This window comes from Nycticebus coucang, chromosome X, assembly GCF_027406575.1.
Source record: "Nycticebus coucang isolate mNycCou1 chromosome X, mNycCou1.pri, whole genome shotgun sequence".
NCBI classification, from domain to species: domain Eukaryota; kingdom Metazoa; phylum Chordata; class Mammalia; order Primates; family Lorisidae; genus Nycticebus; species Nycticebus coucang.
The window spans coordinates 56,837,668-56,854,936 of NC_069804.1; the positions used below are offsets into that span (position 1 = coordinate 56,837,668).

Here is a 17,269-nt window from a genome sequence, read left to right on the forward strand (position 1 = left end):
GTTTGGCAAATACCCCTGTAATATGACCATTGTTTTATCCAAGCATTTATGGAGAGGTATACTAGGGAACACACCATGGTAAAGAATTATATAATCCTTGTGCTCAAGGAATTTATAGTGTGATAGAGGGTGGAACAAAAATAACTAGACCACTAAAGATGAGAGAGTGGCATAAGTATCAGAAAGGAAATGCTAACAAAATGAGAGCTAAAAGAAAGGGCTCAGTTGATTGTATCAAGGGAGGGTTTACAGAGACTCTGAGCTAATTTTGGAAGAGTCAGTACAATTGCAACTGGAGAAGACTAGGAAAGAGGCCATTCCAGGTTTTCATGACCAGAAGTGGAAAGGGTGTGGATACACTAAAGGATGAAAACACAGTTTCTTTAAAGTGCAGAGGAAGTCAAATAAGAATAATGCAAGAGCATAGTAGGCCTTCAGTGTCAGGTTAAAACACTTACTTTTTATAATACAACAGGCAAGAAACAGGCCTTGGAGGTAGCAACATGGTACAAGTAGTAGTTTAGGAGGGTTTTTCTCATAGCCCATTTGTGCAGGGCAAATTATGTGGATAAATACTGAAAGCATGGAGAAGTGAGGAGGCCAGTAAACACAAAAAAAGTAAAACCAGAGGAATAGCAGTGGGGATGGAGCAGAAAGGAAGGATTTGAGAGAGAACCAACAGGGTTGTATTACTAATTAGATAAGGAGGAAAGAGAGGAGATGGCTGTAAAGGGTGGTATCACTAATCCAGGTAGGGAAGTTGTAGGCAGGAGCTGGTTTCAGGAGACATGAATTTGAGTTCAGACATGGGTTTGTTATGTTGGCAAATTCTGTAGGTGAACGCGCCCAGCGAGCATCTTGACATCTGGGCTACAGTGCTAGAAAGAGATTAGGATAGTTGTCACTATCCACAGAAAGGAAGCAGCTGATGCTGTTGCAGTGGATGTGACTGCCCATAGTGACTGTGTGCAAAGGAGATTGAGGATGACAGATCTCTATGAAACAGCTATAGTTCAGGCAAGAGAGGAAGAAGATCTGGTGAAAGAAACAGAATGATAAAATGCCATTATCGATGACATTGGCAATAACTTTTTAAATGTGTTAGTGAAGTTCTGGGAAAAAAAGTCATCCTTATACATTTCTGGGAGGTAATGGAAATAGTTACACACTTGCTAGAGGGAATTTTGGCATATGTTATCAGGATATTTATAATGTTTCTACTGTGCTTGGTTTGGCTGTTATGCTAAAAGTACAACGATATAGAGATGATTAGTGTGGTCCCTACACAAGGATGACATGCAAATTTGTGAAGTGGTCCATATTTCATTCTGGAATTAGTGGTAATGGTTTCACCACCTTGCAAATATATTAAAAGCCACTGAATTACACACGTGAAGTAGTGAATTTTACAGGAATTACAAATTTACAGTTTGTTTTCAGAAACATTCTTAACCTGTGATTCAGTCTTCCCACTCCTAGGATTCTATCCTAAGAAAGCAATTAGAGATATGCATGTTGATTTATGTACACAAAGTATCATCTACTGCAGGATTGTTCATGATAGTCAAATTAGGAATATCCTAACTGTCCATCACTTAGGACGAATTAGGCGAAATACTGTACATCCACATGAAGTAGTAATAGTTTGCCATCAAAAACCATGTTTCTGAAGTCTACATAATGATCTTGAAAAGGGCTAAAATATGTAAGGGTAAGTGAAAAAAATAGTATACAAACTTGAACAACCCAATTCAAAAAATACACAGAGGTGCCTCCAAATGTATACACATTTTAAGAAAGGAAAAAAAACTCATTAAATTTGTAATACTCAAGTTTCATTTAACTTCTGCAATGACAAGAGGTGCTCAACCTGACTTGTCATCTTTTGTTATCAATATATATTGAATATTACAAATTTAATACACTGTTTTGCTTTCTTAAAACATGTATACATTTTTTGGTACCCTCTGTATATACATATACACACATATTCATATAAAATATACACATATTGAAACGTTGGATGTAAATGTGCTAATATCTTACCAGTGAGTATTTACTTTTGTGTGATGGGATTGATGGGATTAATGGTCATTATTCGTATTCATACTTAAAAAAAAAATTCCCTATTTTCTACTCTACACATATATCCCCTTTTGAATAACAAAAGGTTTCTAAAAAAATGACACTATTCTATATAGACATACCATTTACCCAGGCAACTGTCCAATACAACTATCTGATACAATCTTAAGTTAGGAATCTGAAATTATACTTGTGATTTCACTTAACTATTTCAAACATCTGGATTTTGCCTTCGGGGCAATCAGCCTGGAGCCCACCAACCTAGCAAAATTCTCTTTCTCAACATGGTTTTGCTACTTGGCTCTGGATTCTTCTGTTCTAATTTTTAAAAACCTCAATCTGACAATTTTCACCCCCCAATATTAGCATTGGGAGCTGTTTTCTTTTTGCTTTGAGAGCAGGCCAGGGCAGGAAGAATAAGGTGCAAGTTTGAGGGGAGGCCAGACAGAAGAAAAGGGTGGTCAAGTCAAGGTCAGTATCAAGGCCATGCCCAGTGGGTTGAATAAAATGCTCCCCAGTGCCTTCCTGACTTTAGTTCCTTTCCAGTTGCCAGATGGACTCGGTGGGACTAAGCTGGTTGGAGAGGAAACAAAGTACAGGAAAATCTGGTAGGGGGTGGCAGCAAGTACCATTTCTGAAGTCATCTAACTATTAATACTTTTATGTGATATTTACAATTCATAAAGAACTTTCATATATACTATTCCATTTAATCCTCACAACAACCTTATAAACTCCACTTTAGAAAAGAAGAGAATCAAGGTTCAGGAAGTGAAATAAATCATGCAAAGTTTAAAGACAAGATTTTGTTCCCAAATTCTTATATCCCCCGCAATAATGGTTCTCAAAATTTATTCTATAGATCAGCATCAGTATCACTTGGTACTTGTCAGAAATGAAATTCTGAAGTCTCAATCCAGATCTTCTAGATCAGAAACTCTGAGAGTGGGGCTCATAATCTGAGTTTTAATAAGCTTTCTAGGTGATTCTAATGAACACTCAGTTTAGGAACCACTACTGTACCACACATTTTATTTATTTATTTTTGGCATTTTTTTATTGTTAAATTATAGCTGTGTACATTAGTGCAATCAAGATCTTCAAATCTGCTGCTTTGACGCATGTGAGATCTTGGCTTCCAAAGTAGTCTGGGAGCCTCCCTTCAGCTATCAGTGCTATGTATATAAGAGAGGTCAGTTGCTTAAAAAGCACCTGGACTGTAGGGTTGGGAATGCATTTCTTTTTTTTTTTTCATTCTTCATCAACATACTTTTATTGAGCAATTAGTAAGCACAGTGTACTCCTTGGCTAGTCTTGGGAAGGCAATGGTTTCAAAAACACAGTCTCTGACCTCCTAGAGCTTATAGTCTAATAGGGTAAATTAGACTATAATCACACACACACACAAAATTGTAAAGCTGGCACTGTGTTGAGTTCCTCAAAGAAGGATTTATGAAAATATATCATAAAGATATTAAATATAATCAAGGAGTAAAGGGAATATGTTTGTTATTACGAACTAAAAATTGGCCTCAGAAACAGGATGGGTAAGACATAATTAGGGAAGGAGGGGAGAAAAGAGTGTTCTAGATAGAACAACATTTTCAAGACCCTTTAGAGGGCCAGACATGGTGACTCCACCTGTAATCCTACCACTTTGGAAGGCTTAGGCAAGAGGATCACTAAGGCCAGGAGTTTGAGACTAGCTTGGGCAACACAGGAAGATTCTGCTTCTATAAAAATTTTTAAAAAGTTAGCTGAGGGTGGTGGTGCACATCTGTAGTCCTGGATGCTTGGGAGGCTGAGGCAGGAGGATCATTTGAGCCCAGGAGTTCAAGGTTACAGTGAGCTATGATGAGGCTACTGGACTCCAGCTGCCTGGTCTTAGCAAAATAACTAAGAAAATGCTATGAAAGCTAAAAAAAAAAAAAGAAAATCACTGCCTTAGAAGGTGCCATTGGGAAATGAAAAATAAAGTGAATAGAAAATAAGGGAATGCATTTATTAATAGTGATGAAGTTTCCAGAACCAAGAGGGCAATTACTAGGTCACAGTTGCCATTGTTAGAGGCACACATGGGCTGATAAGCAAGGGACATATATGTGCCTCCCTGATAAGGTCTCTCTTCAGAAAGGCTTTTAGCTGGTTTCACAGTGTTCCACATGAGCCCTGGGAACTTCCTGCTAAGTTGACCACTCAAGGGACTGTAACAAATTGGCAAATATACAGATATGGTCAACATAAGGAACTGGGCCTATTATACCAATGTGTACATGTGGTACATGTCCAGTCTGTGAAAAATTAGGTCAACTTAAGGAGGTGGTTAATGTAGGGAGATGGTCAACTATGAATGTGCTACTGCATTTACATTGACTATTTTTGGTCTCATTAAAATGCAGAGTGTGATTTAATAGGTCTGGGGTGGGACTGTATTTCTAACAAGCTTTTGGTTAGTGTAGATGCTGGTGGTCCAAGGACCATTACTAGTGTTGTCAAGCATCTTCATTTATTTTTATAAGTCAACTTTCTTTTTGTCTGAACTGCCTCCAGGCCTTTTTTCTCTCTTTTATTAATAGAATGATTTGTTGGCATTTTCTTCAGTGATTCTAAAGAACTCTTTCTATATTAAGGAAATTAGCCTCTTGCCATACCAGATGTAAAACTTCTTTCCTAGTTTTTTGTCTTTGGGTTTTATTTATGTATTTTTATGGTGCTTTAAACTTTTAAATTATTAAATTTAATAATTTTCTCCTACATGGCTTCCAGGTTTTGTGTTTTCCTTAAAAAGAACTTTAATATTCCAAGATGAAGTCATATACTAAAAATCATACACTAAACTCTGTTTTTGGATCAATATCTACACTTGATTACCTATTAATATGCTAGTATTTTAATTACTATTTCAATAGGACATGCCTCTTTCACCATTATTTTTCTTTTTTTCAGACCTTTTTTTCCACTAATCTTACATATACTATAGATTCAGCTTGGACATGTTAGATTATAATAAGAAAAATTAAGGAAAAGGAGCTAAAGATAAGTAATAAGAGGAAAACAAATAAAAAGAGGTATTGTAATAATAACAATAATAATAAAGAAAATTCTAGAAAGAAGTGCTCAATGGTACCCAATGCTTCAATGACAAAAGAAAATATTTTCTAAGTAACTACTATTTCCAATGGTCTTGTGCATATTTCATCATTTACCCATATAATTCTATAAGCTAGATATAATTCTCCTCATTTTACAGATAAGGAAAGTAAGTAACTTATGAAAGGTGATCCAGCTGATAAACAGTTTGACAACAGTTCTGTTATATACCAATGGTTAAAAAACTGCTATTGAAAAATTGCTTATTGGAAAAGGAGAAGGAAGGATGCTCCTTGATTTTTTTTTTTTTTTCTATCTGGAGGACACTAATTGATCTTGGAACCTTAAAGAGAAGAGTGCTGTGCTTGCAGTAGCAGCAGAAAGCAGACTACAGTGTGGAAGTGGGAGGTAAGAAAATAGGGCAGCGCCTGTGGCTGAAGGAGTAGGACGCTGACCCAGTATACTGGAGGTGGTGGGTTCAAACCCAGCCCTGGCCAAAAAACAAACAAACAAACAAACAAAAAAAACTGCAAAAAAAAAAAAAAAAAGGAAAGAAGAGATAATGAGTATAAGAATACATTTTAATAGTCTATGAAGTTTGGTTGTGAAGGAAAATACAGAATATACATATACATACATAAGGAAAATGGGAAACTGCAGCAAAATGCACCTTTATTTACAAAATACTTATTATGAAAATTTAAAAACTATTTAAAAATATTTCTCTATGTGTTGACATATAAATATTAAACATACAAAATATGAATTTGTTAATTTTTCCTGTGTGGGGTGACCTTTGGGACACCCTGTAGATTGGTAGCTGGATGAGGATGAAAGTAAGGAGAGATGATATTTTTAGGATGAAGAGACAACCTGAGCATATTTATGTGGAATTTATATTAGTTTAGATTAGGAATAACATTCTATAGGTCTGGGACAATTTCTAGTCCTCACATCTCACCTAAATACCATAGCAGTTATACCTAATCTCTCCAAGTGCCAGTTGGATCTCTATCAGTCACCTCAAACTAAAAACAAAACAAAAACAAAAACAAAACTGACACCAAGCCTATCTCTTCCTAATTTATCTTTTTGTTTTGTTTTGTATTGTTTTAAATCTTTAACCTTCTGACTGGCTCAAACCTTGTAATTGTTTACTCCTCCACTACTTTAGCCTTTATACTACATTAGTCACCAAGTACTGGGTTTGAAATATCTATTATTAACTATGAACTTCATCCTGTCACTAATATCTCCTCTGCATAAGCAGCCATGCTGCATGACCTCCCTAAATATAATCCAACCCACACCAATTTTCCACAAACACCAATTATTTATTTACTAACCTACCTGAAATCCTATAATGGCTCCCCTTTACCTGCCAAGTATTTCTTTTCTAGGCTTTCTATAGATTGTTCAATTTTTTTCTCACTGATCCCCTCCAAAAATCTTGAGTTGAATGGGCCTCCCTAATATTCCCTAAGCCTACCTTTCTCCCCATCCTCTCGTTATGCCTTGCCTTCCCAAAGACTATTTAGGAATCAGGCCAAGCTCTCCCTCTTTTTTATAAGCACATGGTTATGTTTTCCTCCTCCAGTTTTCAAAATCACATGCTGCTGGTATCTTTCATTTTGATAATCACCTACTTCCTTGCCCAGCCATTTTACCTATATATGTTTTAACTCTCTCAACTAGAGTATAGGGCTAGAACATATTCCTACTATGATCACCAAGACATTGTTTAACAAACATGCTAAACACTAAAAAATATGTATTAAATCAATAAAATTGTATCATGAGAGCTTGTTAATTAAAGAATTTTTGGTGACTTAATTTTTGGAAAATGCATACCTTCTTTTTAACTTCCAAGTGCCATATTAAGAATAGTACACATTCACTGGATATTCAGTATCAGGTACTGTTCTAGATACTTTCTCAAGAAGTACCTATATAATCCTTACCAGATCCTTGTCAAGTGGAAATTGCTCTGAATTACCATAAAGACAAGACTATCATATATATATTGAGACAGAGTCACACTATGTTGCCCTTGGTAGAGTGCCATGGCATCATAGCTCACAGCAACCTCCAACTCTTGGGCTTAAGTAACTTTCTTGCCTCAGCTTCCCAAGTAGTTGGGACTACAGGTTCCTGCCACAAATGCCCGGATATATTTTGTTGCAGTTGACATTGTCGTTTAGCTGGCTCGGGCCGGGTTTGAACCCACCACCCAAGAAAGATGTATGTGGCTGGTGCCGTAACCACTGTGCTATGGGCACCAAGCTGAGACTATGAGATAGTTAAAGCCTTGCCCATTATTTCCACTACTTCAACAAAGTACTCAGAGCTCTATCTTTCATAACATAAATATTTTTCTTGTCTTTTTATTTTGTTCTTAATTGAATTAAAATATTTTTGTATAGTTTTGATGTAAAAAATTATGATTATAATTCCGCGTTTTGTAAGGAACCAGAAAAAAACCCATATAGCTAATGCAGTTCTTAGTAATAAAAATAAAGCTGAGGGCATCACCATACCAGATTTTAGGCTATACCACAAAGCCATAGTGGTCAAGACAGCATGGTACTGGCACAACGATAGAGACATAGACACTTGGAATCGAATAGAAAAACCAGGAAATGAAACTAACATCTTACAACCACCTAATCTTCAGTAAATCAAACAAGAACATACCTTGGGAGAAAGATTCCCTATTCAATAAATGGTGTTGGGAGAACTGGATATCCACATGTAAAAGACTGAAACTGGACCCCCACCTTTCTCCACTCACGAAAATTGATTCAAGATGGATAAAGGACTTAAATTTAAGGCATGAAACAATAAAAATCCTCAAAGAAAGAACAGGAAAAACACTGGAAGACATTGGCCTGGGGAAAGACTTCATGAAGAAGACTGCCATGTCAATTGCAACAACAACAAAAATAAACAAATGGGACTTCATTAAACTGAAAAGCTTCTGTACAGCTAAGGAGACAACAACCAAAGCAAATAGACTACCTACACAATGGGAAAGGATATTTGCATATTTTGAATCAGACAAAAGCTTGTTAACTAGGATCTATAGAGAACTCAAATTAATCCACATGAGAAAAGCCAACAATCCTATATATCAATGGGCAAGAGACATGAATAGAACCTTCTCTAAAGAAGATAGATGAATGGCTAACAAACATATGAAAAAATGTTCATCATCCCTATCTATTAGAGAAATGCAAATCAAAACCACCCTGAGATACCATCTAACCCCAGCAAGAATGGCTCACATTACAAAATCTCAAAACTGCAGATACTGGCATGGATGTGGAGAGAAGGGAACACTTCTACACTGCTGGTGGGACTGCAAACTAGTACAACCTTTCTGGAAGGAAGTATGGAGAAACCTCAAAGCACTCAAGCTAGATCTCCCATTTGATCCTGCAATCCCATTACCGGGCATCTACCCAGAAGAAAAAAAATCCTTTTATCATAAGGACACTTGCACTAGACTGTTTATTGCAGCTCAATTTATAATCGCCAAAATGTGGAAATAGTCTAAATGCTCACCAACCCAGGAATGGATTAACAAGCTGTGGTATATGTACACCATGTAATACTATTCAGCCATTAAAAAAATGGAGACTTTACATCCCTTGTATTAAACTGGTTGGAAGTGGAACACATTATTCTTTTTTTGTTGTTGTTGAGGATTCATTGAGGGTACAATAAGCCAGGTTACACTGATTGCAATTGTTAGGTAAAGTCTCTCTTGCAATCATGTCTTGCCCCCATAAAGTGTGACACACACCAAGGCCCCACCCCCCTCCCTCTGTCCCTCTTTCTCTTTTCCTCCCCCACCATAACCTTAATTGTCATTAATTGTCCTCATATCAAAATTGAATACATAGGATTCATGCCTCTCCATTCTTGTGGAAGTGGAACACATTATTCTTAGTAAAGCATCACAAGAATGGAGAAGCATGAACCCTATGTACTCAATTTTGATATGAGGACAATTAATGACAATTAAGGACACGGTGGGAGTGGGGGAAGGGGAGAGCAGAGAGAGAAAGAGGGAGGGAGGGAGGGGTGGAGAAAGGAAGAGCAGAGAGAGGGAAGGGGGGGTGGGGCCTTAGTATGTGCCACACCTTTTGGGGGCAAGACATGATTGCAAGAGGGACTTTGCCTAACAAATGCAATCAGTGTAACCTGGTCTATTGTACCCTCAATTAATCCCCAACAATAAAAAAAAAGAAATTAAAAAATTCTGATTAACAAGTGAGTAATAAATATATTTATATCTCAGGGTTAGCGTATAATTACAGTTACTATGATTAATGGGAGAAAGTACCTTTGTGTCCCCAAAGTAAACTTGCGCCATAATGCAAAGGGATATGAGATGCAGCAGGGTGTTGTATTAACATTGAAAATTATGCATCTTTCTATCAAAATTGAGTACATAGGATTCATGTTTCTCCATTCTTGTGATGCTTTACTAAGAATAATGTCTTCCACTTCCATCCAGGTTAATACGAAGGATGTAAATCTCCATTTTTTTAATGGCTGAATAGTATTCCATGGTATACATATACCACAGCTTAGAGGGGGGTGGGGCCTTGGTGTGTGTCACACTTTATGGGGGCAAGACATGATTGCAAGAGGGACTTTGCCTAACAATTGCAATCAGTGTAACCTGGCTTATTGTACCCTCAATGAATCCCCAACAATAAAAAAAAAAAAGAAAATTATGCATCTTATGTTCCAAAAATGAATTGTTTGACAGCAAGGGAAAATGACAACGATAAAAAATGTGGAAAAGGCACATAAGGTTAATCAACTTATAATCGAATTTCAAATATGCACATTTTAGGTGTTTTCTTTTATTGATGTGTATGATTTATTATTTAGAAACACTGTAAACTAATTTACTAGAATATATTTCCCTATTAAAGATGCTGGAATGAAAACATGCACATGTAAAGTGAATTAATTTTTGACGACACATAGTAGATATATCACTTAAGGGAGATTCTGCTCCACAAATGCAATAACCTGCACATAATGAGGTGTCAACTTCTCCAGTGATACTTGCTTTAAAGCATGTGTGCACATGTGCACACGTACACACACACACACACACACACACACTTTGGGGACAATTTAAACCTTCTGGGAGAAAAAGACTCAATTAAAAACTCATATTTCAGTATCTACTAATACATACATTATTAAACATAGCACACTTTGGAGAAATAGGAGAAATGTAGAATACAAATGCCAATATTTTCCTAATGACTGAAACTGACCCAGCTTCAGGTCAGCAAAGATGCCCTCACCCCACCGATGGCTACCAAATGTCTTAATGTATGGCTCTAATAACCATCACTGCAGTTGCAAACAGACCCATATCTAGAACCTTAACCCTTCCCCCATCCACCAATTAACTCAGTTTATTCTTCTGTGGAGATTGGAAAGCATCTTAGGCCAAAGCATGGCTAATGCATTGTTGACTGAGAAAGACTCAATTATTCTCTCAGAGCAATTTATACTTTTCTTTTGATCAGTGCTGTAGTGGAGGGGGGGTTCAAGGTTACTGTTGAGGATGACACAGGGTGAGGCAAGGCAGAAAGCATATACGACTTAAGGATTTTTAAATTCATATAAGGATTTCTGAAGAACAGAGCTAAGATATTCAGTTTAAAGCCTCTGAAAACGTTACTTAATGAGACAAAAGTTGGAACCTACTGAGGTATTAGAGAGCAAACTAGATATCTGGTCAGACAGACCTGGCTGTGTAATAGTGACATGTCTATTTCTTTGTACCTCAATCCCCTCATCTGTAATATAAGCATTTATTCACCTCTATACCTCACAAGAGAACTGTGACAATGAAAAGTCATTATGCACTTGACAGCTGCTAGCACTGTATATATGACCCATAGTATGTGCTGGGACATGGGGACAGAACTAACATCTATAGACTATTAAACCTGAAAGTAATCATGGTTCTGGATCAACCTCTTCAAAGTTAGGTGGGAAGTCACCTTGCAAGAATCCCTCATTCTGGATTTAAGTTCCTAAGGCGAACTTAGTATATCACTTACTGGTCTTAACATTTTCAAACCAACTGTTGGGTAGAGAACTGATCAAAACTATCTCAGTGAGTTGTAGAATTGTAATAGTCCTAATTAATGACTGGAGTTACCCAAACTCAGGAAAGAGATAGGATCTGGAGTCACTCACAGAGATGGGATTTGAGTCCCAGTGCCAACTTATTAGCTTTGAGGCCTTAGGGCAACTGATATGTGCATTCTCAACCTTGGTTTTCACTATGTATTTCATGAGGTCCCAAACCTAGAAAGCTACTCAGATCCTGGTATATAATACACAGGTGACACAGAGCTAATTTCCCAGTCCAGCTGTGACAAACCATTGCAAGCTTTTACCTTGATGAGCAATAGAGAAGGGAGAAGAAATTCCTTTTATGGTGATAATTTACTGACTGTGGCATGAAAGGGGCTTGAAGTGATTCTTCCTGTTCTGGGAGAGTCATCACAATAGTGATAGTGAATCACATCTAATAGATGAGCCATATTCTCCATCATTCTCCCACTCATTCTTAAAATTTCCCTTATTAAACCCCAAGCCTTTCCCAGGAAGTACAGAGTAGCAAAGAATCATACACACCAAAAATGAGGGAGGAAGCAAAGAGAGTGAAAGAGGGAAAGAAATTACAAGAGAAAAATTTCTTAATCTCACATAAAATGCATATACCAAAATTAATTTTTAACTTTTGTTCAAAATGTTCCATTCTTTTGGAAGGGCTGTGGGTACTCTAAAAATCCTCTTTCTAAAGTACAAAGAGAGAGAACTTCAGGTAAGTAATTTTCAATGTGCTCAAATTTAAATGAAACCATTTTTTATGACTGAGAGGAGAAAAGCAAGTGATATTCCACTTTTTCCCCAAGAGAGAAAACTCTTCTGTATAACTTCTCAAAGACTATTCAAAAGCATATATTAATTTTATACTTAACAAAATTGAAGTATATTCTGCACTCTCACCACAGGAGAAAAGGAAGAATATATCTGTGCATTAGAAGCCAGAGACAATCATTTTTAGTTGAACAAGATGCCAGAAAAGCCAACCAATGCTTTCCCTTTGATTAGCTGGAAAGCAATCAATGTACTTTTGCTAGATTGAAGCTTTCATTCAAAATAAAAACTGGCCTGAAGTAAAAAAAAGGGGGCAGTTCAAAGACATATCCCAGAAGGGATATTAACACTTGTACTAAGATCCAGAGTTGGAATGCTCTTAAGGACCCAAGTTTAAGTCTGAGGCTTGAAGAAGCTGTTAAGTTATAAGGACTGGTGAGGCATACTAAAAACAGCTTCAGGATTAATGTTTCTTTCATCAGCTAAAAGAAACAGCTTGGGTGCTTAAGGTCTGCTTCATTTAGCAGTTTTAATAAAGACATTGTATTTTTAGTAAAGACATTTACTTAATTTTGAATTTATTAAAGATATGGGGAGATAATGCTTATAAATCTTAGACTGGGTGGCTAAAACATTATTCTGATTTCTGCTTCCGGGAAAATGGAGATAAACTTTTCCCTATTCCTTCCACTAATGTAATTAAAACCCTTGGGCAGTATATGTAAAATAAATATAAGAAGACTCTCATTTGGCTTCTGATACTACTCATTAGGAGAAAATATTTGCAAAACACATGTATGATGAATGACTATTATCCAGAATACATAAAGAGATTTCAAAACTCAAGAGTAAAAAACAATCTAATTAGAAGAGTCTTATAGTAATGGAGAGTACTTCCAGAGACAAACCAGCTGGGGGTCTTGGGTTCCAAGGGACAACACATTGGTAGTTCCCTGGATTTTCTTTTTGCTTTATTTAACCCAGACTTGGAGCTGAGAAGCAACAACCTAGAAATGCTATCAGACAAAATAAGCTCCAATGGAAGTCTGCTCACTATACAGGAAAAGGGTAGCCTAGCAAAAAAGAAAATTTTTAGACAATAACTGCTACCAAGCATCACAGAAAAATTGTGGCCCCATCCTCACTCATGCCAACAAAGGGGAGTGGGAAGCCTAGACTTCTGTCTTTCTGGGCTGTAATGGGGACCAGTGGGCGCCAAGCCTTCTTCTTCAGGTGTTGGCAGAAAAGGTCAAATACAGAGACAGGATTTTCATCCATGTTGAGTGATAACAAGTCTTCCCCTACTCATGATGTCAAACAGAGAACAAATGGGAGCATGGGCATCTACCTCCCCACTTGGCAATAACAAAGAGCCCCTTCTTCTGCCTGTTCAGATAATATCAGAGGAGGCCTGCCCAGCAGTGAGGAGACCACTCCCCTTCTCTGTAGTATCAGAGAAGGCCATGTGGTGAGCAATAAGGAGGCATTCCCAGCAAGGGAGGAATTGGTGGAAGCCTAGCAGGAACAAAGAGCCTCCCTCCTTGGGTATCAATCAAGGCCAAGTAAAGATCCTGTACTTCCACCTCCACATGGCAGTAATGAGGCAATGACCCCCTTCCTTGCCAGAGTGGTGTCAGAAGAAGCTAGCTAAAACTGAAAGTTCAAATATGGCTCAGCCTAAAGTCTGGTAGGCTGATGCTCCCGGCTTTGTTTTTATTTCTAAGAATTACCTTCGCTATATGAGGTTTTTTCTGGTTCCATACAAAATGAAGAATTATTTTTTCCAAGTCTTGAAAGTATGATGTTGGTATTTTAATAGGGATGGCACTGAATCTGTAGATTGCTTTGAGAGTATAGACATTTTAATAATGTTGATTCTTCCCAGCCATGAGCATAGTGTGTTCTTCCATTTGTTAATATCTTCTATTTCTTTTCTTAGGGTTTCATAATTTTCCTTATAGAGGTCCTTCACCTCTCTTGTTAGGTATATTCCTAGGTATTTCATTTTTGTTGAAGCTACTGTGAAGGGGATTGTGTCCTTAATTTGTTTCTCATCTTGGCTGTTATTGCTGTATACAAAGGCTACTGACTTGTGGACATTGATTTTATATCCTGAGACATTACTGTATTTTTTGATCATTTCTAGGAATATTGGGGTTGAGTCTTTGGGGTTCTCTAAGTATAAGATCATATTGTCAGCAAAGAGGGAGAGTTGACTTCCTCTGCTCCTATTTGGATGCCCTTCATTTCCTTCTCTTGCCTGATTGTACTGGCTAAAACTTCCAGCACTATGTTGTATAGTGGACAACCTTCTCTGGCTCTAGTTCTAAGTGGAAAAGCTTTCAGTTTTACTTCATTCAGTAGAATATTAGCGGTACTACAAGGCCATAGTGCTCAAAACAGCATGGTATTGGCACAAAAATAGAGACATAGATATCTGGAACTGAATAGAAAACCAGGAGATGAAACTAACATCTTATAGCCACCTAATCTTTGATAAACCAAACAAGAACATACACTGGGAGAAAGAATCTCTATTCAATAAATGGTGCTGGGAGAACTGGATATCCACATGTAAGAGACTGAAACTGGACCCACACCTTTCTCCACTCACAAAAATTGATTCAAGATGGATAAAAGACCTAAATTTAAGGCATGAAATGATAAAAATCCTCAAAGAAAGCACAGGAAAAACACTGGAAGATATCAGCCTGGGGAAAGACTTTATGAAGAAGATTTCAATAATGACAAAAATAAACCAATGAGACTTAATTAAACTGAAAAGCTTCTGTACAGCTAAGGAGACAACAACCAAAGCAAATAGACAACCTACACAATGGGAAAGTATATTTGCATATTTTGAATCGGACAAAAGCTTGATAACTAGGATCTACAGAGAACTCAAATTAATCAAAATAAAAAGAGCAAAGACTCCCTTATATCTCTGGGCAAGAGAGATGAATAGATTCTTCTCTAACAAAGGCAGATTAATGGTTAACAAGCATGAAAAAAATGCTTATCATCCCTAATTATTAGAGACATGCAAATCAAAACCACCCTGAGATATCATCTAACCCCAGTGAGAATGGCCCACATCACAAAATCTCAAAACTGAAGATGCTGGCGTGGATGTAGAGAGAAGGGAACACTTTTACACTGCTGTTGGGACTGCAAATGAATACAACTTTTCAGAAGGATGTATGGAGAATCCTCAAAGAACTCAAACTAGACCTCCCATTTGATCCTGCAATCCCATTACTGGTTATCTACCCAGAAGAAAAAGAAATCCTTTTACCATAAGGACACTTGCACTAGACTGTTTATTGCAGCTCAATTTACAATCACCAAAATGTGGAAACAGCCTAAATGCCCACCAACCCAGGAATGGATTAACAAGCTGTGGTATATGTACACCATGGAATACTATTCAGCCACTAAAAAAGATGGAGACTTTACATCTTTTATATTAACCTGGATGGGAGTGTAGCACATTATTCTTAGTAAAGCATCACAAGAATGGAGAAGCAAGAATCCTATGTACTCAATTCTGATATGAGGACAATTAATGATCTAGTACACAGTGGGGGTTGGAGGGTGGGAAGAGCAGAGAGAGGGAAGGAGGGATGAGGTGGGGGTGTCACAGTGTGTGACACATCTTTTGGGGGCAGGACACAATCATAAAAGGGACTTTACCTAGTAAATGGAATCAATGTAACCTGGTTCTTTGTACCCTCAATGAATCAAACAAAAAAAATGAAAAAATTGGAAAAAAGTAAATATGGTTCAGATTCTCATAACATAACACCCAAAATATCCAGATTTCAATAAAAAAATCTATCCTCAAACTAAAACCAGGAAGATCTGAACTTATGGAAAAAAAATAGCCAATGGATGCAAACACAAAGATGACAGAAGTGTCAGAATGATAGAATAAGTAATCAGCATAACAAAGCTTCAATGAGTAATTATAGGGATGCATGAAATGAATGAAAAAAATAGAAAGACTCAACAAAGAAATAGCAAATCCTACAAAGATATAAAGAACCAGATGGAAATTTTAGAACTTAAAAACACAATATTCAAAATAAAAAACTGAATGAATATGTACATACTTCAGAGATATTTCAGGTTTGGTTCCAGACTACCACAATAAAGTAGATATCAAACTAAAGTGAATCACACAAATTTCTTGGTTTCTCAATGCATAGAAAAGTTGTTTACACCATACTGTAGTTTATTAAGTATGTGATAGCATTATGTCAACAAAACAATGTACATATCTTAAGTGTTATTTTTTTTTGAGACAGTGTTTCACTTTGTTGCACTTGGTAGAGTGCTGTAACGTCATAGCTCACAGCAACATCAAACTCTTCAGCTCAAGCAATCCTCTTCCGTCTGTCTCCCACATAGCTGGAACTACAGATACCTACCACAATGCCTTGCTAGTATTTCTATTTTTAGTAGAGACAGGTCTCAGTGTTGCTCAGGCTGGTCTAGAACTCCTGAACTCAGGTGATCCATCCACCTCGCCTTCCAGAGTGCTAGGATTACTAATGTTAGCCACTACACCAGGCCTGTACTACCTTAATTGAAAGTATTTTTTTGCAGCCAGGCATGGTGGCTCATGCCTGTAATCTTAGCACTCTGGGCTAAGGCGCATGGATTACCTGAGCTCAGGAGTTCTTGACCAGCTGAGTAAAAGAGAGACCCCATCTCTAAAAATAGCTGAGCCTTGTGGTAGACACCTTAGTCCTAGCTACTTGGGAGGCTGAGGCATGAGAATCACTTGAGCCTGAGTTTCAGGTTGCTGTGAGCTGTAACACTAGGACACTCTACGGAGAGTGACAAAGACTCTGTCTCAAAAAAGAAAAAAGGAAAAGAAAAACATTTTCTTACTAAAGAATGCTAGTGACCATCTGAGCTTTCAATGAGTCATAGTATTTTTGCTGGTGGAGGGTCCTGCCTCAGTATTGGTGGCTGCTGACTTATCAGGGTGGTAGGTGCTGAACACTGGGGTGGCTGTGGTAATTTCTTAATATAAGACAAGAACGCAGTTTGCTACATCAATTTACTGTACCTTCCACAAAAGACTTCTCTACAGCATGAAATGGTATTTGATAGCATTTTACCCGCAGTAGAACTTCTTTCAAAAGTAGAGTTTATT

The 17,269-nt window shown here is 37.3% G+C and overlaps 1 protein-coding gene and 1 pseudogene across 2 annotated transcripts in view; one reads left to right on the plus strand and one right to left on the minus strand.

The window, feature by feature from the left end:
• The window catches only part of SHROOM4 (shroom family member 4), a 369,471-nt gene that overhangs the window by 80,172 nt on the left and 272,030 nt on the right, over positions 1 to 17,269 (minus strand). The gene's annotated exons all lie outside the window — the stretch shown is intronic.
• LOC128578774 (uncharacterized) lies at positions 1,228 to 1,326 on the plus strand (annotated as a pseudogene).